At 40.2% G+C, this 26031-nt stretch overlaps 1 protein-coding gene across 6 annotated transcripts in view; it reads right to left on the bottom strand.

The window, feature by feature from the left end:
* Positions 1-26031, bottom strand: part of ZNF804A (zinc finger protein 804A) — a 448502-nt gene that overhangs the window by 360485 nt on the left and 61986 nt on the right. For 3 of the 6 annotated variants that reach the window (XM_072040469.1, XM_072040471.1, XM_072040468.1), the window contains exon 1: positions 22319-22669. The exons of the other annotated variants lie outside the window; for them this stretch is intronic. The gene's annotated coding sequence lies outside the window, so the exon portion shown is untranslated. Of the gene's footprint in view, positions 1-22318; positions 22670-26031 lie in introns of those variants that run through there. 6 annotated transcript variants of the gene reach the window in all.

Raw genomic sequence — 26031 nt, 5'->3', positions numbered from 1 at the left:
ATTTTTCTAGTGTAAATCTCTCTATGGAATAACAACATGTTCAACAATGAATTATAGACCATAAATAGGTGATACATGGACACTTGGTGCAAAGAGCAACAGTTTAAGCTATGAATTTAAACAATACTTTTCTGAAGGTAAAATTCATCTTCAACTGGATTTTTCTAGTGCACAGACTTAGTGACATCCCTTTGCATCACTTAAATGAGGTTTTCAATGCCCAGCTATGAAAGACTGCTGAGAAGTTCCAGTTGTGCAGTGATATATATTCCATCTGAAGTATTAATTCACTTGGACAGAATTCTTGAGGTTTATCTCTCTGAACTATTAACATTTTATGCCTCAGGAAAGCTTTTTATTCCTGGGTTTAGTACTACCTGTGAACAACATGCTTGCAGTACTCACCAGATGATTCCTCAGTTACTGATTTTTTTGTTCTCTTAGCTTGTTAATAAAATAATACAGTCAGAGAAAAAAAAAAAAACTAGAGATGGAGACCACAGAACAGACAATTAATAGGAATTCCCCACAAAAAAACAACTTCTTCAAAGTCTAGAAGTTGCATTTTTCATCAGTGACATTGCCATTGTCATTATTAATGTGTCTCCTCATATTACTAGCACTTTATTGCAGTTAATGACTTATTTCCCACACCACCTCACTGTTAATCTATGTCTGTCTTTATTAAAAGAGTAGTAAGCCAGCAAAGACCAGTACTGAGGACTCCATCCTCACTATGAACCTTCTCTATTAACACCTTCTAATCAAAGAAATAAGATTAATGAAGAGCCACATCAATCCTTAAAAAAAAAAAAATGTATACGGATAAAAAAATCTATGCCATTCATTTCATATATGTAACTTCAAAGGCTCTATGTGGCAACTGAGTTCACCACCACCCCCTTTTTTAATGGGCACAAGGATCCATTTAGTTTGTATCCATCTGTTTGGAGGCACCAGAGCAGTATCTTTGTGCTTGAAGTCTCACAGATTGGAAATACTGATACCACTGTTGGCTTTTCTGCTTATTAAATTTAAAGTGATTTTCAGTTATTATCAAATAAAATACTGAAGTTGTTGTCCTACAGTTTCCATAAAATACAATTAGCCCTCTGAGTACTTGTTTTCCCCTAAGGAAGACTAGAGAAAGCACTTGCACGCCACTTGCAAGCAATTCCATGGAAATATAGGAATACACGCCAAAACAGAAGTAACTATCCTTAGTTGTTTTGTTGCCTAATTAGAAAATAGTGATATTTGCTACTTTATTTTTATATGAACAGCAGAGGTGACAGAACTGCTTGACTCCCACATTTACATCCCCCTCCCCTTCTTTTGCACCTATGTTCTAATGAAAATTAGACTACCAGAGACCCCATACCAGGCAAACGCTCATCTGACACGTAGTCAAAATAGCCAACAGACTCCATTAACAGCCTCAAGAAAACCTGCCTGCATATTTTCCTCATGGCCAATTATATTGACAATGGGAAGTTTCTCAGAGATCCACCTCTCTTCTCATCTACGTTCCCTGTTGGAGCAAGGAAGGAAGACAAGACTGGACGAGTTGCAGAAATGACTGTTCTTGGAACCAACACAACTTCAGCAAAACCACGCTGGATTGCAGAACTTGGAGGGAAGTAACTGAAGGTCTGCAAATGGTTGCACTTAAAAAGTTATTTTTTTGTCTCACAACATGATTACCTAGCATCATTTGCAATGGAAAGCTGCATGAAGTCAGTTTTATCCAATCTTTTCCTACAATAAATGGATTTCTTTTGATGTATCACTGAAAATAAGGAAAAACAGTAATCTGACTGCATTTCAGAACAAAATATCCCCTGACAGCAACGGCTACTTAGATCAGTTTAGCTGGAGTATGTGCCTAGTATGAGGTATAGCTGCGATGGAAATAAAAGGGAGTGCAAGTTTCCTGTCCATCAGCCTTTCCCCTGTAGGTAAATCACCCACACATCTCATCTATCACAAAAACCTGGCTGCAGCATTCAGTTGCTTTGTGACTTAGATCAACTCTGATATGTCATTGGACTTTGTGAGGCTCTGTAAAGTCATCCATCACATTCTCTAAAGCTTTGCATATCACCTTGTACACAGGAGATACTCAGGAAATCACCAAGACAATGGTATGTCACCCTGTCAAGAGGCACTATAAGCTAAGCTTCGGGAGTGCTACCATAGTTTATAACCTACAAATCACACATAAGAAACAGCAAGAGACACTTCATTGTCCTTCGGTACGGCTCTGGAAATAGAGACTCGGTATATAATACACTCGAGCTCCCTCACCTCCCAGTTATGCCCAGTGCAGTATATAGCAGGACCCAGGACAACCCACAGGCATACCTCATTCTTTTAACCTAGGTAACACAAGTCTGCAATCCCTTAAATCCATGTATAACCTGTTTTAAATCCACATATAACCTGCTCATCCAGCATCTCCTCGGCTCTTTAGCGTACACTAGCCTCCCTGCTACACCTCCGTTTTGCTCCAAGGGTGGACAACACCAAAATGAGTCACCAATTCAAATCCAGTCTGATCACTTCTCACTGGGTCACTGGCCTAAATGCTGAGGCTTGAAGGGAAAATGAAAAGGACAGGTGTGTGACAAGCTTTTTCTAGAGTAAGTATTTACTCCCTCTGTGGCATCCTGTATGAAAGCACAGTAATACAGCTAGGTCAACATTAATCAAGGCAGAAGTTTTGTTCAATCACTGGATACCAATGAAGAATTACCCTACAATCTCTTTAGGAGACAAATGTCTGCCTTGACTGTCCACTCAGAAGCATGTGTGCGTGCTACATAACACTTGAGGACACCAGTGACATAGGACAGCTCTACCATCCCTTGCCATCAAGGGAATCGAGCTGTTTCTCAACACCTAAACAAAAACTAGCATTAGACCTAGACATAAAAGCACGCACACGTGCTTGCTGATTGCTGCTATTCGATTTATCAACACTCCCCACAGTTCTACATTAACAAATAGGTTTGTTCTAAATGCCTGTTTGTTTGCAGTAGCTTGCCATTCAGAGTCTTCAGCATGACATGCCCTTGGTTTCACCCAAACCCAGCCCCTGTAACTCAGGAGGCATCATTTGCTCCAGGGTTTGTACCACTTAAGATACCCAGCAACTGAACCTAGCCATGAAATTGCATTATGGTTCTGTTACAACTTCCATGAATTAAATTACCTAGGCAAAAGGGCAAAAATTGAAGTTTACGGGTTTTTAGTGAGGATTTCTTTAAGTAAAATGTGGCCAGCTGAATTTTTATTGGAAGTGGATATATAGGAATAGTCGATGTGAATAAACTACATTTTACTTTTGTGTTTCATAAAGCATCATATTTTATCTTTGTTAGTGTTCCCTATAAAAACAGATCGGTAATATAGTATCTCTTTCCACAGCTATTTTATGTAGTCCCCTTTTAATCTTTATAGCCTTATCCTTTTCTCCTGAAGGGAAAACAGAAAGCCTTAATGTACACTGACTATTTCATGTTCATCTTCCCCCACTATCCAGCTTCCCAAGTGTTGGTCACTTCCCAGTTTTCCAGTGAACCAGCACATGCCCAGATGTCAAATGAGAAAAAAGAGACATAATAGAGTCTTGCCTTTTACCTCCTTCACAGAAATAATTATGTTTGAGTGAACATTTTGTTGTCGTGCCGATTTCAGCCCTAGTGGTCGAGTACCAAAATTGATTCTCCCTCCTCCAAAATACAGCTCTAAAGCCACTGAGAGTGCTCCTGGCAGCAAGGACGGTGCCACCCACCAGGCCTCCGACACCCCCAAGCCTTTTGTATTTATCAACTTACATTGAACAAGAGATAGATCCCTCAGCTGCTGGATTACTTTACCTGTTTCAGCTTTAGCGCGGTCTATCTAAAGCATCTTCACTGAACAGAACAGAAGGTACTTGTGAACAGTGTTTCCAACTCTTCGAATCATAACTCAAAGGGATGTGTCTCTAGATCATCTGCTTTCCTGCTATTTTCATACCACAGTTCACTTTTTTTGAAGTCATAAAAATGACCGTTATTTGCTAAGCAGCTAAATGGAGTCAGAAATAAGTTTATCCAGGGGAGATGCAATCCCTGATCAACCAGCCTGGATAACATGCCTTTATCCACTGCGACCAACAGGGCTAGGCAGTTCAAGAAGACAGGAAGAAAATGAAATCATCATCTCTCCTCTCACAGCTGTAGTTAGACAGAACAGCAAACACTGTGCACCTAATGCCTTGAGATTTAGAGATTATTCAGCAGTAAAACAGGTTTGTAAAGTACTCTGATACAGAATTCAATACACAAAACAATTTCAAAGTCATTAATCACACGCTGTGAAAAACTACTTCCCCATCACAAACTGGTGATGATAAACATGATACATGCCATCTGCTTGCTTTGCAGTAAGTCAGCTAAGGGTAAGCTTGTGAACAAAATGCCATGACAAACAAGCTCAAATGAATTTCTTTGTATTTCTAATGGTCACAATAATCCAACAGCAAGGTGCATATACACACTGCTGACAAAGCACCTGCAAACAATTACTGGCCTGCCCTTCGAGGATCAGAAAGCTTTATTTTTTCATCACAATGGGCAGTCACACTGCAAGCAGACTACTTACACTCAGGTTTCTATTCCTGCAAAATTACTGACATGAAGGTGATGAGCATTAATAGACGGGACTCAACATGACACAGAAAACCCCACAGAATGGAGTCTGAAATAGTTCTAAAAAGGGGGATTTTCAGGTAGTGCAAGAAACTAATTCTTGCTCACTCAAACACCGTAAGATCACTTCAAGACTTCGAGTCAATCACAGAAATTGTAATTTGTAATTCTAAAACAGAAAGCTTATTCCTTGTTTGAGTTTGACTCAAGTTGGGTTTCAAATCACATTTCCTTCAATAGGCCATTCACTGAAGGGAAGACATCCAAATCCTGAATATCAGAATTATGAGGAAAAATAGCTCAATAGCTTTCTGTAAGAAGGCTCACGGGAAAATACATTCTGGTGCAGAAGTCTTGCTGACCTTTTGTTAAACATTAATATTAAGAGCTCACAGCAATTGTGGCCTCTAGTCGCTCAGCAGCTCAACTTCCTCCCTTTTTGCTTGCTGGCATCTTCTGAGTGTTGCATCCTTGATTATCACAGATGCTGCCAGTCTTCATCACAGATGAACAGGTAAAAAAGCAACAATATCAGATGAAAATGCATAACATACCATCTTAAGGAAAATTTAAACAAAAAAAATCATGTGGAAACACAAAAACCCTTCACTTTTAGTATGACATCTCACTGAAATTTGACTGAGAACTTCCTGCAACAACCTACATCACTAAAACTCTTTTCCGTGCCAAGACAGAATAAAGTATTGTTCCTATAAAACCTGCAGGTAATACCATCTGCTAGTAGAAACTCTGTTTTAACTAGCCATGGAGACAGACATCTCAGGTTATTTATGACAGGGAAATCCTTACAAAAATGTGATAGGGAAATATATAGGAACTGCACATAGTTCTTAACAGCTTATCAGGCAGTTTGTGTCTGTTTCCAGAGGGTGAGAGTCCTCCATTCAGCCAGATCACTGCTGGACTGCTAGGACTGTCACCACCTCTACTTCCAGCTATTATCAAGATTCTGTTGCTGTTTGGGACTAGCAAATTCACTATTGGCCTTCTACTACTATTACTTGTAAAATTTAACATGGAAATTGATTACAAATGCAGACAAAATTAAGATTCTCATATAAACACGACAAGAAAACTGGAGCAAGTTTTAGCGCATCCTTGATCCCCTTCCTCAGACCAAATTATAATAATATACTCTTACAGATACACTGATCTAGTAATATTAGCAACAAGATAGAAAAAATATTCAGTATCAGATACATCAGGAAAGCCTGCATATTTACTAGAATAAGGCCAATAAAAACAATATACTTAAAGAGTACCATATAATAACTGACCATTAATATCTATCCTGTTTTTAAAATTATCTCACTTCTCGAATGACTGTCATTCATTTGGATCAAAGTTCAAAACTGTAAGATATTAAGAATGAGCTTATTTTCACTGAAAATATAAAAAAGCAGACCCCCAGGCAATCAGAGTGGATCCTGATGAACAGATATTTCAGAGAAATCAAACCAGTGCTTATGTTGTAATGACCAGCCACACGGCAACTTCCAAATTGATGGTTTGTGGGGAGCAGCTTGTTCAAGCATTGGATCTGCAAGCTGAGATAATGCAAGACCACTTACAAATGCTGGCTTACTCAAACAGCCAGAGTCAGTGCTTCTGAAAAAGCTGGACTAGCTATAAATGAAGTGCCTCATGCCTCAAGCGGCAGCAGGTCTTACAATATAAGAACTTTGGACACCAAATTTACCTACATGGAAAGAGCTCTCTTCAACAAGCAACATTGCTAACCCTCAGAAACCCACCATCAGTTCTAGCATTATTCAAAAATTCTAACCTATTCAAGTTGTTTTGGTAAATAAGTATTTTCTAAGAATTTGAAGAGAAAGTTGAGTACTTTTAACCAGAAATCACTTCTTACTTTACTTGCATAAGGAAAAAAAAAAAAAAGTTCTGTTGCTCTCATACTGAGTGCTTCAGAGTTCAGTCCAGGTGTTTCTCACCTATGCTCCATTACAGTTTTACATTTCTTTTTCCTGAAACTTGCATTTTCCTCTGCATGGCATATTAGCTGACCAAAGACACAAGAGCAGGGAAGTCCACAAGTCTGTACTAATGTATAGCATCCTTTTTTTTCATATGAATTCATATTAATTTAACAATTTAGAGGAAAAAGAAAAATATGGAGAAATAATGTGACACCACATCTGGTGTCAAGATGATTTCATATGTGAAAATTAGCAAGCTGTATTAACATTTCATACCTCACTAAAACCAACAGATGAAGAAATAGAAGAAACACTGATAATTAAAATAAAAAGGTGACATATCAGTAATCTTTGGAAGTGCAGCAAGTAGAATCACTTTTATCTTTGCATAAAAGCTTTAAAAAAAAAATCATTAAAGTTTTACAGTGATTATTGCCTCCTAAACACCCCTGCTTATTGACCTACGCTAAAAAGTGGCTAACAAACAAAGGATATCTGGTGACAGTGTGTCCAGCCATCACACAAAACATGCATGCTTCCACATGCAGTTTTCTCACTTAAGAATTAACTTCTCATTCTTTTCTTTTATGTTCAAAGCTATTCTTGCTTCATTCTTGAGAACTCCCTGATAAAGCTCACTGTTGCTGTGAGGCTCTATTTCTATCTGTAATTACCCTCCCATAATTGCTGTAAAGAGAAAAACATCTGTTGCTACTCATTACCATTTCTCATGGTTGTATTTATGCTTTTTTAAAGCATCTTTGATTATGCAATGATTTCGGGTTTTCCATCTCTTCCACAAAAAATGCACCGAACCAGTTAAATAATGCAGCCTTGTTTGGGAAACCTGAGAATTCTACGGGAAATTTAAAGTGATTTTAGGTTCTTTTGCTCGAATTGCAGCACTGCTGCCATTTTTTTATTTTATTTTATTTTTTTTACTCCACAAACACAAGCAGAAGGCCACCTGAAGGAGCAGGGCTCCCAGGACCAAGGCAATAATGCCAAGGCAACGGGCAAGATCCTTGCCTGTGCCTGCACTCACCTGCAGTGTGCTTAGCACCAACCACTCAACACATCGAGCATGCCTGTGGCTCACAACAGCTGTGCCTAGGCAGGAGACTTGTACTGACCAGTTCATGGATGTTAGTCCAATTCATCAGACTATTCACTAAGCACAGCTTTCCTTAAGAAGTTAACTTACTTATTAGCTCCCGTCCATTTGCAGAGGTTCCAGCAAAATATGCCCAGGAGCTACAGGTGAAGGGTTATTTCAGTGCTTCTATGTTCATCTTTACATTCTATGAGCCCAACTGCAACACAGCATCATGAAGTACTTATAAACCTTTTATCTGAGACAAACACGGTCTTTTCCACTTATTTAACCCCGAAAGCCTATCCTTACTATAAAATACATCTCGACTTGACCAGATCTCCAGTACTAGGCCTACATGATGTTGAGCATCCTGGCCTCTCAGGATGCTCTAGTTAAACATACTTAAGCCTAGATCAGGATCAGAAAGTACAAAATTCAAGAGCTTTGTCCACTAGCTGCTCATTCTCCTGAGCTATAGAAAAGCACTGTTGTGGAGCTACCTGTTCATCTAATAATCAGGTTGTCCACATGGTACAAGTGGATGACAGGTTCTGCTCTGTATGCAGCATTTGTCTTTCTGAACATAATCCAGCACTTAATGACAGGACCTCCCTGCTGCAGGAATACAGATCTGCACTGTATCACCTACTGAGTTACAGTCAGCATCTGACACCCAGGAGAACCTGTACAAAGAGATATGCCTTCAAACTTTTTCCAGAAAGAAATCTTTTTTTTGGAGCAAAGATTGCAGATGCATTTCCAAATGTGACGTTTACTACAGATCAGTGTTGCACACAGCAGAGGTCTCAAAGTTGCTGCAATGCTGTGCTGTCCTATGTTGCATTTCAATCTAATGCTCTGGGAACAAAGATGTCTTGGCATATGTGGATCTAAAGATGGCTTGGACTCTTGCTATGCTTGTGCTATCCCTGTTACAATGTATTTTGAGCATATAATTGCTCAGTAATCAACTTAAGTCAAGTATTTACAATCAATCAGTGCTGCTCGACAAAACAGCAAGTCACACACACCAACTTGGTGTGGCAATATTTTTCTAAAATAAAGTTTTGCTCATCTTTACTATTGTTTCATGAAAGTGATAGTTAGTAATAGCATCTACTCCCCCATTATCTACTATTGAACCCAAGCTGCTTAGGTAAACATTCATTTATCAGTAATACTTACATAATCGTCCTATTTATTTTCTAATGGTAATGAGCTGTTACACTACATAGACTTGTTTCGTCGTTGGTTTATGATTTTGGAAAAAAAAAAAAATAAAGGCAGAAGGTTATACCTATTTGTTCAAGAAGTAATCATTTTGTTCATTCCCACCTTCCCCTACCCATTCCACAGGGGAAAATCATCACTTTCTGGGATTGCTAACAGCAAAATAGCTTTAAGCTGTTATTAAAACATATTGCCTAATGGCAACAAGTCAACTGAGCTACTTTAAACAGACACCATAAAACATCCTTTAACACCTAGCAGACTGCTTTAATATTGTTTCCTGAGGGAAAATATGCAAGCCTGACTCAAGTCCTCTGCAGTATGAAAATATTTTATACATAGAAGAGGCTGTTGATGAATATCAACATATGACTGGAAAAGTTAAGTAGACCACCATAGTTGATAGCAAAAGTGACAGTAATTTGTTAAGTGGGGACTCTGCTCTTCAAAGCAGAAGGTATTTACAGTATATCAATGTACTCAATGGTATTTTTACAGAGAAGCTTCACGTGTGTCAGAAGGACAAACCTTTTGGATAAATCTTGTCACAATCTAAACTAATCCGTTTAAAATTCAGAAGGAATCACTTCGTTCCTTGAAAGCACAACAAAAAACGCTGAATTTTATTTATACCAAGTAACAACACTTAAACGTGTGAACTTATACTCACTTTTAACAGGAATCGAGGCCTGGGCTGACTGCAGCACATCTCTCCAGGTGACGGTCGCAGTCTGTCCCTACGGAGGCCATTTCCTTGCGGTGTGGTTACAGTGGATGACGTGCCACTGCACTAACACTCAGCATAGGCCGCAGCCTGAAGGAATGCACAAGGACTTCACGTGTATTCACCTCAGAGGAGTCCTCCACTTGGCAGGACGTAGTCACACACAACATACTGACTACACATACCCTACAAGCAAGTGCTGTGGTACCCCAAAAAAAAAGCCAGAAACAGATTTCAGTCCTCAGCACAGCACCGAGTTGCCTGTGGCAAGCACGGGCGCCATTTTGTCCCCCGCTGCGCCCTACGCACGGAAGGCAGCAGTGGAATTAGGAGCCCATTTTTCAAAGATAGACTTCAGCAATCGTGTGCCCAAGTGTTCTGGGTTACTGTAGGCACACACATTCCTGAATAAAGCAAACCACTGTGCCTTTTTTTAAATCTAGCAGTGTCCAATATTGAGAATCAGATGGAAAAAGCTCAAAAAAAAGCCTCCTGTCCCTGAAATTGGAACAGAAATCCTCGGCTCAGTGAGTCAGTAAAAACATTCTAATAAGGTAAACCGGTAAAATTGGTTTACCAGTTGGAATATCTCTGGGTCTCCCAAATTTTTATTTCTCAACCTTGCTTGCAAAGCCCATTTTAAATCACAGGCAGATCCAACCATCAGTCCACCTGCATACAGGAGTGACCCCAAGTGCAGACGAGTATGCTCTTAGGCCATGGCTTGACCAACAAGCTGACAGCCAATGGAGAATGGCTGCAACACCTCATGAGGTCTTGAGAATATTAAAACTTCATTAGATTCACATTTCTTGGCAGAAATATGATGCAAAGTACAGGCTAGCTAGAAAAAAGTATATACAGGATACCCACATATCTAGCATGCAATGACATAGCACAAAACACCTTCCCAGTCCTATTCTGTATTAAGAGTTTTCTCCTTCAAATATTTCAAAAGGATCAAGGTCAACTATTAAGACACAGCAATAAGGGAAAACTTATCTCAAGGCAAACAATTTGCCAAGGAACAAATGTAGGAAAACTTATGGCTGTTATTGCAGGAAGACTCTCATCTCTGGCTTAACAGCACACTTCAGCACAAAGTGAAGAAAGTCAGCATGTCATCTACTGCTCTGAACCACTGCTGTTCCATCAGTGACAAGATGCTGATTTACATAAGCAAGTTTCTCAGTTGCTCATTTCCACCTTCCCCTACCATTCCACAGGGAAAACTATCACTTTCTGGGGTAGCTAAATGCAAAATAGCTCAGAGCTAATATCATAATGTATTTTTTTTAAAGTAGCTCAATTGACTTGTTGCCATTAGGCAACACACTTGTGTTTCAAACAGGGTTGCTCATTTTCAGATGAAAAGGAGAGAACCCCACAACCAACGTACAAATACAACAGCGGAATGAAATACGTGAATCATTACAGCAATAAGCTCTTTAGTTTGACTTGCTGATAGTGGTGATATATGGAACGGAAATTGTCTCAAGGCTTTAAAAGTAAAACAGATGCATGGAGACAGGGCATACTTTAAGATGATCCTTTAAAAGATCTCAGAGGAGTGTATTCACAGAAACTGGAAAAAGAGAAGTAATTTGAAGAAGTGACCTCTATAAAGGAGCCAGAGGAATTCACATAATAAAATCTAATTTTCTGGATTTTTAATCTTCCTTAAGGAAGGTCAGACAACCTTCTCAGTTTCTGCTCCAGAGGGGGAATCTGAACTCCAGCAGTGGTACAGGACTTTCTACCTGCTCTTCTTTTACTTCCCTCTGTACCATGCCCCAGTCTGGTCTTCTCTGGAAATCCAGATACAACCATCACTTGAAGGAATGACTCATCTCTCACCTTCCTATTCTGCTATCTCCTTATGGCTGTTGACATTTCAGCTATAGCTCAATGAGACAAAAAAGGAAATCCTGATCTTCCCACTCAAGTTAACTCTTCTCCTAGTCATGCAAGCTGATGCTCTGCTATCTCCAAGCTCATCACTTGCACATCATTGTCAATTCTCTCCCTCCCATGCATACTGAAACCTTGGTGATTACTCCTGTTATCTTAAAGATCAGGGCTTCCCTGTACATCCCTGCAATATATTGTCACAGCCACTTATTCTCAACACCATTTATACTACTTTAATATGCTCATTGTGGTCCCATGAAACACAGCCTTACTTCCCTCAGACATTTAAAAACACTTCTATAAACACCAACTTCATATTCACAATTTTGATAATGATCAGTGTTTTTTTTAGTTTAATTACACTAACACATCAATTATCACCATCTAATACCCACTTATTTGGCAAGTTTCTCAAAAAAAAAAAAACAAAACGTGAGGATAAAACCTATGAATACCAAACTAAATTTAAGCTCATCTTGCATACACTGAGGTTCAACTGAAATCTGAATTCTTAAAAACTAAAGACAATCCATAGAAAATTGCTAACTGGTTCAAAGGGTAAAGTTTAATAAAGTTTAATTAATGAGCCACAAATTTTGTGAATAGGCAATTCAATTTCTAATTTCAAGTTAAATTTGCTAATGTATTCTTTTGTTTTCAAGCTTTGCTTGAGATCCCCTAGAACTTGGACATTTTTTTTAATGTAAAAATATCCAAAGTTACTTTCCAGCCAATGCTGAACAGAATGGTATATAACACTCCTAAAGAAAGCTCTCATTTAATGCAATCAAAAATGTCAACCTGAAGATGTGACAGTATTTTGAACAAACTAGTTGGAAATTTGAGAAACAGAGGTGCTTCAGCACGCTAAACTGATCTGAAATCTCCCTTTCAAGCCAAATGACACGTTGTCTACAGCAAAGGCTGGAAATCCAATACCCCTGAATCATCTCAAAGTTGCTTCTAGTCTGACAGAGTATGGATATATATTCACATTTACATATGGAATAGGTTACTTGGGGTTTAGTTACATGAGGTTCAACATTATTATTATTATTATTATTTATTTTTTTTTTTTAAAGAAAAGCCTGTAGAGTTGACTTTTGTTCGTAAAACTCGTTTTATTTGTTGCCCTAGAAGTACTGGTACAGCTAACACTGATGCCTAAAAGTATTTGTAGGATTCGGATACAGAAATAGTACAGAAATTTGTACTCTGAAGTATAGATCTGCTTTGACCACAAAGCAGTTTTGAAATGGATAGGCAGCACAATCAACAGAAGCTAAACTGGAGCAAAATCTTTGGTAGAAGGAAGCTACCAAACACCCCCAAACCTCAGTATCATCCAAGATACTGAGATAACGTAAATTCTTGCAAGACTTGATAAGGAAGCCTTGACTCACAACTCAGACTGAGCAAATATAATCCTGTAATCCTGTGGTACTAAACAGCTGCTGCAGTAAGCTGTGCCTGAACTCACAAGTTTGCAGCAACAGCTCCAGACATGGACTTTGTCAGAACCAAGCCAGGTGTCCTTGCAGGCATGAACTCCATCCAAGCACAGGCCACCCACATAATTTTATCGGAGTTGAGATTAAAATACGAAACAACATGACAAGTTTTCACAAAGTCATTGCAAATAAAGGTGCAATGCTCGGAAATGCAAAGGAGCACCTACAGCCATCCTCGCTCTAGCTACCCTGGTCAGGAAGGTTTGCTGAAGATCACCTGCAAGGAAAGCAGGACGGGTGCTTTGAAATGAAACCTTGAAGATCAAAGTTGAATTCTAAATAAGTTTCATTGAGTGGTACAAACCACCTCAGGCAGTACTTCCATCTTTACTTTAGTAGATTATTTAGATATATTTTTGATATACATAAACATTATACCAAAACAGCAACCTTCTAGAAGTTTGTGTTCAGTACAGTACATTTCTTTCCAGCTTTATTTAATCCCCATTTGCTCTGCGAGGTCAAGCAGTACAGCCCAGAGGCTGCAGGTGGGGCCCATAGCAGCTGCCTGCACATCAGTTCCTGCAAGCCGAGCTTGATATTTAAAGTCTGAGTTGGCACACCTCAGTAATGTCCATACCAAATGTTTGATCATTTTAAGCTATTCTTACTGCAAGCCTTTCTTTGCTTGATGAAGAAAGGAGCTAGCAAGGCCTCTGCAAATTTGTGGGCTGTTGGAAACATCCATTAGTAACATTGCAGAAATGATGTTCCTCAGGGCACTACGCAACACGTCACACCAAACCAGTGAGCAGGTCACATCACTGTTATGTCTAGCACCTTCCCGAGCCAGCGTGCTCCCATGGCCTTGCCATCTGTCGCATACATCGTACGTTCAGGAATTGAAGTTTCTAGAGCCTGCTTGTATTTGTGTTATATCGCACATCATAAACAAAGCCCTGTGTATGCTTAGGAAGAGTTCAGCTTTTGTTCTGGTTTGCTGAGAAAACACCAGCCTGGGGTATTGCTTCAACTCCCTGGAGAAAGGTCCAGGAAAAGAGAGTTGACCTGCTTTTGTCTGAACACGAGCTGGGGGGCCTGTTATTTCCTGAAGATCCAAGGGGACACAACTGGCTTGGAGCAGCCTTGCTCGTCCATACAGCTGGTCTTAACACCTGCCATTTTTCTACTCCACCCTGACACTGAGAAGTACCTCAGTTTTCTCAGACAGGGCCTTCTGTGAAGCTATTTTATTCACAATTGCAATGGCAGGCGTTCAGCAAGCAGCAGTGCCCAGTAGAAGTCTAGCATAACCTTATACTCCCTAGTACCCGACGCTTGATGCCTCCCCTGTTTCCTCACTGACTGAGTACTACAGGTTCACAAACTACTCGACACTTACTACTATACCACATACATACATGAAATGGGACTAAGTAGCAGGAAAGCTGCAACACTTAGCAGCTACACCCAGGACCCCCCCAGGATTCCCGTCACCTACTGAAGGGAAGGGAGATCCTAGTGGAAGAGCCTCAATAGGCAACACGGCCACCGTGGGTGGAAGGTGACAATGACCTCTGCTGGTGACACGACCAGACAGTGGGATCATGTGTTGGCTACTTGAAAGGCACAAAAATCCCAGGAGGTGAGCTCGATATCAAAGTTACTGAAATAAAATTCAACTCGATATTTCAAAGTCTACTCAGACTTTAAGACACTTGATAGCAGAAAAGCTGAAAGGTACTGCAAAACTCTGCGTGCCCCCGGTAGTTGAGGCAACTTATAACAAGAGCCATTAAATAGCTTCCTGTAGTCAAGTGCTAACCAAACTAGCTGGACTTAATAAAGATAATTTATCTGAAACACAGCAATATAGGAGTCTTCCATCATAAAGTATGACCATTAATCTCTCATCGCAATTACTACCTCTATTCCTGTGCGCATAAAATTACAGTAAATGTTGAGGTGGAAATCATTTCTAAATTGATGCTAGGGTGTAAAATACAATTTTCTGTTCAAGTTACTTAATAATTAATCCCAAATTTTATTTTCAAAACAAGTTCAGGTGAGCCAACTTTTGCAGCCCAATGCTATAAAGGAATAGATGAAAATGGGAAACACTTGACATGTCAAAATAACTACATAATTTGATCTCTTGAACAAGTTTCCACTCATTGTCTGTAATTAGAAAGCGATACAGAAGCAGCCCACTCCAAGCACTGCCCAACATTGGAGCTAGGCATATCTTAAGGAAAAGCAACCATGTTTTCCAAATATTAGCAGATTAATATGATCATTTACTGGTGAGTTCAGATGAGTTGAATCTATTTAAGGGAGTTGAATATATTCAGGGAGTTGAATGTATTTAAGCAAAAATGTATCTTGAATTTATAGACATTAAAATTAGCATCAGAAGAGACACCCCCAGCCCACCCTCATCCCTCCCCCCATTAGAGAATCCCGAAGTAGCGCAGCGTTTTGACATGGCTTTTGTGGAAGCATTCAGCTCAAGGTTAGAGGTATTTCCCCACAGCTGCATGTAGAGCCACACTAACAGCCAGCTGGAGCCCTTGAACAGGACTACCAAGGTCTTGCTTGAAAGACATGAGGTTTGATGGCAAGAGACAAGAGGTATTTCTCTTGGTGGAGCAAGTTTTTGCTGCTGCACACCAAGAGAGAACCAGGCTGTGCCATAAAACAGCGACTTCTCTGGATTAGGCTCAGGTTATGTCAATCAGCACACACACACACGAGTTCCCAACACCAACTGAGGCTGCTCATTGCCCCGAGCTACCAGAACCCTGCTCACAGACAGTCTGTGACTGGAAAGGGACGACAGTAACTCAGCTTTTTAAAGCTACTTGATGTTGTGAGTTACTCATTCAGGCTCTAAACCCTGTATTTAGACGTGTGAATCTTCACTTCCTTGTGAATAGTGAAATGGCACTGTTATATTTACATTTTTCTTTGAGCATCTGAAAAGTTTTTGCCAGTTCCTGCTGGGAAAGGAAAATGGAGCTCTGTGTACACTCCCAGTTACCATTCACTTGTAAAGCAGTTTTATTACTTATTATTATAAATTGTTATTGTAAAGCAGATTTACATCAGAACATAAGTATCTCACTTCTGAAAGCATCACGCCCATGCCAGCAGAAAAATTCCCCAGATAACCATTAACGTCTGGATAATAAACTCGTAACTGTAGACAGAAATAAAATTAATTTATTGTCAGACCTGGAACAGTGCGATGTACCTCCATTAAATGTTCTGGTTAATATGGTGTGCCGTGTTATCTAGGTGATGAGAGTGCCCAGCTCTGTACAAAGCAGAATACAAAGAGACAGGCAGTGGCAGGCAGTGGCATACACTGCACTCAAGGTGTACAGGCCCTCTTTTCCCTTTTCATTTTTTCTGAAAGGGTCTTCTGTGAAGCTATTTTATTCACAATTGCAATGCTGGGCGTCCTGCAAGCAGGAGTACCCAGTAGAAGCCCACCCTAACCTAATACTCCCTAGTACCCGACGCTTGATGCCTCCCCTGTTTCCTCACTGACTGAGTACTACAGGTTCACAAACTACTCGACGCTTACTACTATACCACATATGTACAATTGTACTTGACCAACCAGTAATTTCTCCTTTCTTTTTTCTTCTTCTTTTGTGACTACAGGGCCTGTGATTTTTGTTTTCACTGATTTTGCACTGCTCATCCTGTTCCTCATAGCTATCCTCCTTGTTTTGGGACAGTGGGACCTTCCCTTTAGCTGCTTAACATACTCCCCGCCTGCACAATGACTTTTCAACATGCAAGGTTAGTGGAATTTTCCACTGCAAAACCACATCTTTGTTTCTGAGACTTTGTTCCTCAGTTATTGCTATCAGCATTAGGAATTGCAGCCGGAATGCAGACACATGAACACCAGTACTCAGTAGTGCCTCCCCCAACCTTACTCACTGCTTTTATCAATATCCAGGTGTGACCAGGTGGCTTCTGCCAGGTAACCTGGGCTGCACCAGTGATGTGTGCTCAAACATCAACATATTGGCTTCTTTTAAAGCAAAGCTACAGGATCTATGATTTTTTTTTTTATGATTTATTCCTATGAAGTGAGAAGAGTTATTCCTATCATGCCTGATATCAAAAATTTATTCTTGTTCTCAAAAAATCCATCTTTTAAAGAGACTATGCAATAAGGTGTATGTAGAGCCTTATTTCCTCCCAGCAACCCTATTACCTAAGAGAACTTTATTCCACCAAAACTGAGACAAGAAGATCACCGCTAAATCAATCCGATCTTGTGACACTGTCTTTATAGACCTGCGCTATCGCAGGCTTTTGATCACCCACAGAACTGGAAATTGATGGTTCTGTGCTTGAACTCAGCCTAGCTTTCCCCAGAAAACTCTAATTCCAAATTTCTCACTCTGAACAAAGTATAAATATCCTGATGCACTTGCCCAAACATTGATGTTGCTTAAATGGCAACACCAAAATGAACCAGCAGAAAGACTTATATTTGAGCTGTGCAGGAGAAGAAGGGGGCCTGGTGTCACTCCGGTATTCTCAAATGTAAGAGCAGATTTAACGAGATGATTCTATTAGCTCACACATTTACTCTGAGTAGGAGGTCTCACTGGGGTTGTCAGAGGAAATTATATTTAATCAACATGATGTCAGTCAAGTGCTTGTCAAACCTACTACAGTTGTTCAAAATCCAAAATAGTTTATACAATAATTGATGAAAAATTATATGTCGAGATCTGGCCACTTTAAAATAAATTACAGCATTCAAGCTTTTTCTAAGAGTTTCTGGCAGGAGACTTTGTTAGTATGTTTATTTTAAAAGTCTCCATTTTCTGTGTTGCAGAGGAGTTCAATATTGTCGAATTTTTCCCTCCAGGCGTATTACTGGGGCCATCTGCAAGAACATAGCTAAGGATTCTGGAAGGAAAAGTTCCAGAAGACAGGTATTAATTTAGGCCATCTCTTCCGACCCCAGCTGCATTACCGTTAGAGCTTCTGAAGAGCGGACAGCCTTCTCCTCAAGGAATGCTGTCTGCCAGGAGACGCCCTGCAGGGAAACGCAGCTTCCTCCTGGGGAATAAGGCCTGCTACTGGAGCTGCCCCATGCCAGAGGCTCATCGGCTTGACACCGTGCCTTTTAGTAGCAATAGCCCATGCACAGAAATAATAGACAGGGTTTAAAGGCTCCAGACAGAAAAACTCCAGATGATAAGAAACAGAAGTGTGTTTTTTTGTTTTTCTTTTTTTTTTTTTTGTTTTGTTTTGTTTTTGCTGCTGGTCTGAGCAGCAAACTAAGTCAGTCATATTCACTAACTCATAGTGACTGCCCAGTGGAAATAGCAGTTTCTTGCCACACAGGGATGTTGGATAGAAAGGCTGACCTACAGGGGGGCACCACGAGCCTGACCACATTAACAGACTGCGGATGCTGCCCCAGAGCATTAAATTCCCTGCATCAGTGTGTGCCCACGATTAGGGTCAGGGCGCAGAGCAGGACCCACTCACTGGCTTACACAGAGGTACATAAAGCCTTTGATGGATGAAACCGCTTCACGAGCATTTGCAAGCTCCAGCGGGAGCTCTCAGCACAGATAAGCATCGCCCATTCAAAAGGAATTATTCATAGGAGGAACAGACATCCCTGCAGCACAAGACAAACAAGCCGTCAGCCCCAAGTCAGGTGAGAGACCTTTCTTCCAGGTTTGATGCAAAATCCCCCTAAGTGAAGGGGGATTTCTCAGTGACAGCCTGAACCACATTATGAAATAAACTGATTGTCAGATAAATGGGAAGAGAAACTGTTAACAGCTTTGGTAATACTGCAGTGAGGCCCCATGCAAAGCAATAGATGCTTAACTTTACCTTAAAAGCTTAGTTTGGTAGACACAGGCTTGGGACTACTGCGCACATTAGAGTTCTTGGCTGCTGCCCATCATACCCAGTCTGTAACAAATAGACTTCTGAGAAATCTCGCTTCCTCTTTTCCAGCTTTGGACAATGACATTCTGGAGAGGGACCTCTCGAAATCACTATTTTGTTCTGCAGTTACTGACAGCCAAGGAAGTAAAGACAGTCTCCTCTTATCTCTTCTTAATCATATTAAGCTAGAAACACCTACTAAGGCAGCATGCCCTTCCACAACATACGGTTCAAGGTTATACATCTGTATTGTATCTGTACAGATTTCAGAAAAATCCTGAGCAATGCATCTGCACATTTAGTGATACTTGACAAAATGCAGCTTCGTTATTTGGAAAGAAAGAACAATGGATCAGCAATCCGGCTCTGAAGCAGCTGGCAGTTCTCTGGGATACCTGTAATTTTCAAGCAAGGAACCAGGAACCATCCAAAGGCTTTTGTCCAGAAATCCTAGTCTCAGCTAACAGCATACATAGTTAGCTGTAAAAACGCATTTAACGTTTCGTACCATATAATTAGAGAAGCAAACGTGCTGAGCTTCATTCTTAAAACACCACCAAAACACTTCTAAGCTCAAAATATTCAGGATAATTCGTGGCTCTGGAGTGGACCTCAAAGTTACCATCATTGTAACAACCTGACACCGGAGAACCACTCTCACTCAGCACTGCTGATTCACCATTTAAATGGACTTCTGTCCTACACCGTGTGCCCTGCAGTCCACAAACAGAGAACTACAGTTGGAAATCTTCCTTATTGCCAGCTTTCCCCCTACATCATTACTACAGATGGAGGTAGGTATTAGTAATCACCCAAGTTGTGCTTTTCCTTCTTTATGGTTGTTTGACACCATTTCAAATAAGCTCAAATACAATTTCCAGAATTTAATGCAGCCTATTTTTAGCACTGCAGAAGGTCTGATTACATATATATTTTTTTTTCATTTTACTATTTGGTATAAGATGGGCATTCACATTTAATCATATCCATAGATTACCTCAATGAATACAAATGTGTTACATTATCTTTAAGTAAATGAATGTCAATATGTTCTAGGGTAACAGAAGTAATTGCATATTGATAACAGTCATTATCATAAGTCATGGTTGCTGGCACAAAATCCACTTGTATTTTTTAATAAGGTGCAATATTATGGTCTATTTTGAGATGATAGCTTTCTATTTCCCCGTACATGATACAATATCATTTCAATATAGCTGGCAGACCCTGCCAAAAGATAAAAATTCAGAATGTAAACCTGCAAATTGTCAGATTTTACAGTCTTTTGAAGGTAGGGTGGATATTCCAAGTACCTCAGCAAAAGAGATACAGAGGAATCATTATCTGTGCCAGGCTGATGTACCTTCAATTCCACTCACTACAGCAGATAACAGTGACTAGCACATTATCCTGAACTCATACAACCAGATTTCAGATTTTGCTTTGTAGTTTATTGCAGTTTGCAAAGTAATCCAGAAGACACTTGAGAAAGGGACATCTTTTCCTCATTTTTTAAGAGGCACAAAACTTTAAAGCTAACTCAGATATTCCGGATGCATCTGCTATGAGAGAGTAAGGAAGCTGTAATACCCAGTATCAAGATTGCAGGCTCTCGTTCTGCACTGCTGCTCTACGTTATTGCTTTAGAGGAGTAGAAAGCGAAGTTGATAAAATAAGCAGGCAAATGCAGAGTCCTGCTCCGTGGACAGAATATCCCATCAAACAGTACAGGCTGGAAAAGGACCCCTGGGGTCTCATCTGGCCAAGGATTTCAGTTCGAGTTGATAGTGTGCAGATTAGTGAGCACAGCAAGGATAAAGGAAGTCGAGTGTCTGCATCCCCCTCCTCGGCAGCCAGAATGCCCTGTCTAGCTTTGAGCCTCTGTACTCAGGAATTGACAACTGGAACAAACCCAGTGCGGGGCCACTAAAATGGCCCTCTGAATGGAGGCTGAAATGGCACGGACCTCTGACAGGCCACTAACATTGAGGCTGGAGCAACGTAATTATAGACGGGGGTTGAACAAACAGGTGTTGTTCACTGTGGAGATATCCTGTAGTAGGAAAACATTACTGCTGTGCTCAGCAACATAAGGCAAGGTTACAGAGAAGATATGAAGCACACCCTCCTAAGACAGAGTCAGCAAAATGACACACAGGAGTAACCACAAGTTGCAAGAGAGGAAATTGCAACTACACGCAAGAAAATAAGAATTTCTTGGCAGAAATGGTTAAGCAGTGGCATCACCAGTCTAAAGAGGAGCCTCCATCTCTCAAGACTTCCAGGACTCACATGAACATCATCCTGGGCAGCATGGACCAACTCTGATGTGGGCCCATGCTTTAAGCACAAGCCTGGAGCTGATGAGCTCCAGACACATCTTTCAGCCTGTTATCCTGCAGTACAACGTAAAGCTCTCGTAAGCTTCCCCTTTAGAAATAGCTTCTAGCTTGTAACAGAGAGTGCCACAGTTAAAAAGCCAACTAAACCTGCAGTGAGCAGCTGGGTCCATATCTGAATCTGTGTATGAGGTTCAGAAAAGGAAAGTACCCAGACTGGTAGGGTGCTGTGCCTTGGGAACATCACCTCAGCCCTGCTGTGGTCTCAGTCTAGACCAACATCTCTTGAGCAGCTCCAAGCACTCTAGAGAGATCCTCATTTATGATCTCTCACCACAGTGTAATATAAATATACAGTAATACCATTTTTTGTATTGTGTTTACACATCTATTGAAGGTTCATGCAGGCAAAAGCATTATCTCTAGCTGGGTTTGGTCTTTGGTGGAGAAATAAAACTGGAATTCCAGAGCTGGAATATACAGTGGATACTATCATAAAGAGCTTTATCTTGAAATACAGATTCTCGGAGAAAAACTGTTCTCCTGAACTCCTTTATAACAGAATTAAATCTTTATATCAGAATCAAATGGCCATCAGCCATTTTGTTGCAGCAGCAGCACGAAGCAGCAGCCAATGGCCAGCCTGGGGCGGGGAGGGGAGGGGACAGCCCTGAGGGGACGGCTGGGGCGGTGGACATTTTGTTAAGCGTCCCCCAAGCCGGGGCAGGGTGGTGTATGTGTGGGTCGCCGCCACAGAGTAGGCTGTGCTAGTGGAGTAGCCGCAGGCCTGTGGCTTTTAAAGGTGGTGGCAGGCCGCCCAGCAAGCAGCACAGGCCTGAGGGCAGGCACCTGTGCCTCCAGGGCAGCAAATGCTTCAGCCCCACTGTGTAAAAGTAGCTCAGTGAGCACCTCCAGTCGGCACAAACCCTGAAGAGCATCATCCATTAGTAGTCACAGCAAAAGTTGTACCTTCCTCCAGGTTGAGCTGCGATAGGCTGTTTCTTTTTCCATAGGAGAGTAGGGGATGCAGTCCTGTGTCCTCCACACCTCCTGCTGCAGGGGCTGTTCCTGCCGGAGGGGCAGTGTGCTCTCTCCCCATTTTTTATGTCAGAGTGCACCTGAACCATCACTTGGTTAATTGGGACCTGCTAGCAGGTGCTGCAGGCCCTCTAAGGGTGCAGGTGCAAATGATACAGGATGTGTGGTGGTGAAGCCTTGTGGAAAGTGCTAGAAGGACGTGAAGGATCATGGTGTCCTCCTTGCTCTCCTGTGGCATTCGCTGTGGAATCAGTGCTCACCTAGCAGTGCTGACATACAGGGTATTAGGCAGGCGGATGTTAACAGCAAGAATTGTTCAGCATGGGGGTGGCAGGAAGGAAAGCCTCACCTTCCCCTTTCTTATCCTGTGTATAGGGCAGTGTTCCCCCTTGAGGAGAACAAAAATTGTACAGAGCCTCCAAGATCCAGTGCAGACTGATCTTCCCTAACTAAGCACACAAGATTGGGAAAATAAGTCCCTGCTGTCATTTGTGATACTGACATCTACCTAAAGACACAGCCTCAGAGAGGGAAGAAAGATCAACTCTAAGATGTCCTCCAGTGCACAGTTGTGACTGTCTATGTGAAGTTAGAAATGGACCTCAGTATTCATATACTAATTACTTTGTCAGTGGTAGAAGTCTGCCAATGTTGATACTATTACAAGTCTAGTGTAAAATCAACTTGAAAGTGTGCAGGTGAAGATAGTGAATTTATAATATTTTACTGCCTCACGAAAGGCATCTAATTTGGACGTGGAACATTTTTGCAGTGAGCAAGCATTTCTATGAATTTCAATACACATAGTTTCCCACAGATGGAAATTTTTATGGAAAGTTGCACATTTCTGAGCTGCAAATACTGTGTGTGCTTAGTTAACAGTTTTATGAGCAGCAAAGTTGTGGTTGCTATCAGGTATCATTTTCTGCTGTGTGCTCTTCTTTAACTTCACAGCAAGCATTAAGCATTTTCTTAGGAGAAAATCACCTTTCCACTGAGAATTAATCTTTTTTGATATGCTCCCTATTTCTGACTTCCATTGGTCTGCTGCTGTCAATATCCAGTTTTTGTACAAGGTGACATCTAGTACCCCATCCTTCTCTTGTTTTTAATAAGGAGTTTACAGACTTAATTATTTGTTTGTGCTTTTATGTGTCCTTCTATATAACTACTAGTGTCCAATTTTACTGTTTTATTTTTCCTTCAAGAATTCCAGTTACAATTAAAGGAAAAGCCTTACCCTTGCATCATGCTTTCTGTGTCAGTGTTGCCAAACATCACCGTAACCAATTGTTGGGAACCTAAATGCAATTATACAGAACAATTGGGAAAAAAAAAAAGAAAAAAAAAAAAGAAAAAAAAAAAAAAAAAACACTGTTAAAAACATCCAAGAAGGGACCAAAGAAGCTAGTGCTTATGACCAACCTGTTTACTTTCTACAAATTTCAGGGTTTGTAGGATTTAACAGGATTCAGTTCACTGTAACAGCTCTGAAATTGGACAAAACTATCAGAGATAGTTCAGTGAAGGTCTCTGTTCAATGAAACCAAAAAATTGAACAAGATATTCAGATGTATGTGAAATGAGACTAATGTCGATGGTATTTATAATGCTCTTAGGTACAGTGGTAATACCGTGCTCAGTATTGATCCGTATCAGAAAAGTTACATGGCAAAAAGGATTAAGACAGAAAAAGCTGTCCTTGGGAAAGAAACTTAAAAACCTAAACTTACAAACCTTGTTTGTATTCAACAGAAGACACAGAAGGCGATATTTCAAAAATAAAAATATTTCAGATCTTCCCATGCATCTCAAAATGCTAAAGCAGATTTGCTTCTGCCAGTGTCCGTACATACAGAAACTGTATTACAATGTATGTGGGAATTACCTGACAAAAAGAAATCCTTACTGGGTGAAGGGGTTAGAAATCACAACTAAAGTGGATGTTCAGCACAGAGGGCTGCTAACGCTGTTACTAAGTGATGTAAATTAGATCAGAATTAGGTCCAAGGATCTGTTCTCCATTTCTAAACTGGTTACCTCCTACTATGGCAGATGCGAATACATATGGGAGAGGGAACAGAACAGATCCATCTAGTGGGAGGACAGTATACATATTGCTATACTATATGTGACCACGAAGCAAAGTTAAATTTCTCACACAAAACATGGACATGTGTCCATGTTTTATGTATGGCATACTTTGCATTTTCAATAAGCATCACATTTAAAATCAGGTAGATTGCACATAAAAATATGATAAAGGAAAAACAGAAGTCACGTTGACAGTTATTTAAATCTACACATTCTGCTATATTAACTTCATAGTTAATGTTAGATTTAATATTTTTTTTGTGTGTGTTTCAGTGTGGAGTCCTTTAAACATTCCTAATGCAAAGCGAAATATTTACCACTAGTTATAGGGCACAGTGGAGCTATGGCTTTCATGTCAATCAATCCAGAGCATGGTTATATCAAAGAATAATATACCTTTTTTTATATAAAAAAAAAAAAAACTTTTTATTTATCTAATTATTCATCATTGCCTTGTCTATATTCTTACTCTTAACACTTTTTTTTTTTTTTTAACAATGATGACTGTGTTTGTGGAACATACTTTCCAACGTGAGTTAGTGATGATCATTCATTGCTATGGGCTTCTGTTGATGTTTCCGTCAAATAGTAGCAAGCTGTCTTTGAAACAAAAGAGCTGAGCATCATTATGGGATATCATCCAAAAAGCTTCTGAATTGCAAAGTGTGTAAATTATGCAAAACTAGGTCTTGCTTGAAGGGTGAGAGACAAGAAGCCTTCAAGTTGAGACAGGTTGTGAAGTGTGAAGCGGGGCAGTTTTTAAGATGTTAGGAAATACCAAAGAGAAAAGCCCAGTTAAACCAGAAATAACACAGTTCCACCAGTCTGAAATAAATTAAAACAAACAAACAAACACACACCAAAAAAAAAGTATGTTCAATGATGAAGAATATATCAGATAGGTTATTCTTTCCAAATGGGCACAGTCCTGCAGGAAAAGGATGAAGATGTCATGTAAGAGGAGAGGATGCAGTTCTCTCCCCCTGCAGATATGGGTGCTCTGTTAGTGCATACGACTGCTTGTCAGTAAGAAGAGACATGATGGAGCTTTCAAAACAGTTAATGACCTACTAAACTGCAGCTGGTCTGTTTTGCTTTACAACCATATTCCTAGTATGGAGAAGAGTGATTGAACAGGGAGTGAATCCGGATTTCTGTGAGCCTGTCCCTGTAAAGCTGAATAAATGATGGATCTATTTTGCTTTCTGTGTCACTGTGCTGTTCTTGCAGCATATTTACCGTGACGAAGAAGTTCAGAAGAATGCTGTAGCCGGTCACAAGGAAAAATGAGAAGAAAGGAAAAAGGGAAAGAAATGAAATATTTCAAATATATACAAAGTTGAAGGCAGTCCTAAGGAAATTGTTTCCTGATGTGAGCATGCAGAAAATCTAACTAAACACAAACCATCTCAGCTCTGTGAAAATGAGACGTTTTTCTTAAGATGCCTGCAGGCATCTTAATGTACAGGGTACATTACTCATTAATAAAAACTGGTGCCACAATGATGTAAAAAAAAAAAAAAAGACCATTATAATTAATTGCAAAATGT

The sequence above is a fragment of the Anas platyrhynchos genome, chromosome 7, assembly GCF_047663525.1.
Source record: "Anas platyrhynchos isolate ZD024472 breed Pekin duck chromosome 7, IASCAAS_PekinDuck_T2T, whole genome shotgun sequence".
Lineage (NCBI taxonomy): Eukaryota > Metazoa > Chordata > Aves > Anseriformes > Anatidae > Anas > Anas platyrhynchos.
The sequence above is the reverse complement of the archived record's forward strand: the minus strand, read 5'-3'. Positions and strand labels throughout refer to the sequence as shown.